The 2,296-nt window shown below is 39.5% G+C and overlaps 1 pseudogene; it reads left to right on the plus strand.

The window, feature by feature from the left end:
- Positions 1-1,750, plus strand: part of LOC104983469 — a 3,402-nt pseudogene extending 1,652 nt beyond the window's left edge.
- The last annotated feature ends 546 nt before the right edge of the window (positions 1,751-2,296 follow it).

The raw sequence follows: 2,296 nt of genomic DNA on the forward strand, positions 1-2,296 counted from the left end.
TTCATGATTAGATTGTAGGACTTTTGTAGGACAAAGCTGAGACAAGAATTCATATACAGGGAAGCCACAAAGAATCCTTTAAGGGGATGAGATTCAAACTCTATGTGTGTGTGTGAGTGAGCTTAGTTGCTCAATTGTGTCTGATTCTTCTGAAACCCTTTGGACTGCAGCCCACCAGACTCTTCTGTCCATGGGATTTTTCAGGCAAGAATACTGGAGTGAGTTACTATCTCTCTGTTTCTACATAAATCTAGATATAGATCTCTCTTTCTCTCTCTCTCTATATATATATATATGTGTGTGTGTATGTGTGTGTGTGTGTGTGTGTGTGTGTATGAGTTGAGCTTCCCAGGTGGCACCATTAGTTCTAAAGAACCAGTCTGCCAATGCAGGAGACATAAGAGATGCAGATTCGATCCCTGGGTTGGGAAGATCCCCTGGAGGGCAACCCACTCCAGTATTCTTGCCTGGAGAATCCCATGGACAGAGGAGCCTGGTGTTCTACCATCCATAGGGTCACAAAGAGTCAGACATGACTGAAGCGATTTAGCACGCATGTAAGTTTTCAGTTAAGCCATATATACAAGTGCTGCTAGGTAGTGGCTTCTTCACTGGTGTATGTGCGTGTGTGTGCGTGTGTGTGTGTGTATGGCTTAATTTAAAACTTTAATATATACAAGCTATATATATATATATATAATTGTAATATTTCACCTAGCTAGTAATGCCCATTTGTATGAAAATTAGTTATATTATTTTTTTCTTTTCTAGTCATTACATCTACCTTATGGAACCAGTAATAACACACAGGTTTCACGATTTCTTCTTCTGGGATTGTCAAAGGAACCAGAGCTGCAGCCTCTCATATTTGGGCTTTTCCTCTCCATGTACCTGATCACTGTGTTTGGAAACCTGCTCATCATCCTGGCTGTCAGCTCAGACCCCCACCTGCATACCCCCATGTACTTCTTCCTCTCCAACTTGTCCTTTGCAGACATCTGGTTCACCTCCACCACCATCCCAAAGATGCTGTGGAACATCCAGACTCACAACAAAGTCATAACCTATGAAGGCTGCATCATCCAGATGTATTTTTTCTTACTGTTTGGGGAACTGGATGACTTCCTCCTGACTGTGATGGCCTATGACCAGTATGTGGCCATCTGTCACCCTCTGCACTACATGGTCATCATGAAACTCTGGCTCTGTGGTCTCCTGGTTCTGTCATCTTTTATTATGAGTTTCCTGTATTCATTGCTACAGAGCTTAATGGTGATGCAGCTGTCCTTCTGTACAAACAATGAAATCCCTCACTTTTTCTGTGAAACCAGTCAGGTTGTCCTACTTGCCTGTTCTAACACCTCCATCTGTGACATGGTGATGTATTTTGCAGGAGTGCTGATCAGTGGTGGTTCCTTCACATGTATTCTTTACTCTTACTCTCAGTCTCCTCTGTATGTGGAATCTAATCAGCTCAAGGGAAGTATAAAGCATTTTCCACCTGTGCATCTCACCTCTCAGTTGTCTCCTTATTTTACTCTTCAGTCCTAGGAGTGTTCATTGCTTCTGCTGATACCCACGGCTACAGTCAAGCATAATCACCTCGGTGATGTACACCGTGGTCACACCCATGTTGAACCTTTTCATCTACAGTCTCAGGAACAATGACATAAAAGGAGCTCTGAAAATATTATTTACAAAGGAAACTATAAAAGAGATAATTGACTTGATGTTGAAGAACTGCTGTTAATTCACAACTTCAAAGCCATAAATTGTGATTATTTGAATCACATTTTGAAACTAGAACTTGCTCTTTCTATTTATTTCTGGAATTTTTATTTCTTTGGCTTCCATTTATCTAAAAAACTTTAACTACCATTATTATGCTTTATTCTCTCTGATATTGAACATTTTCCCCCTTTTTTGTCTTCCAATTATTCCAAATTTATTCCAAACCTCGAATATTAAATATTTGAAGAATCTCATTTGTCTCGTGGGACAATATGCATTTCTCAGTATTTTTTTCTCAAATGTCATATTTAATCCTATGTAATCTTCCATTAGTTTTCCTAAAAGCATAACTATAGGCTGTACTAAACCTATGGGGGTAAAGAAGAACACATTTGAGAAAACAAGGTCATTTATATAAGTTTATAGGAGAGCAAAATCTGAGACCAGCATTTTTCACTATATAAGCACAACTGCTTGTGTATCAATAACAGTTGTTTTTCATAATTATATAGATTCAACATATACTGCTCCAGCGTTCTTGCCTGGAGAATCCCAGGGACGTAGG

This window comes from Bison bison, unplaced genomic scaffold (genome assembly GCF_000754665.1).
Source record: "Bison bison bison isolate TAMUID 2011002044 unplaced genomic scaffold, Bison_UMD1.0 scf7180017862782, whole genome shotgun sequence".
Classification (NCBI taxonomy): domain Eukaryota; kingdom Metazoa; phylum Chordata; class Mammalia; order Artiodactyla; family Bovidae; genus Bison; species Bison bison.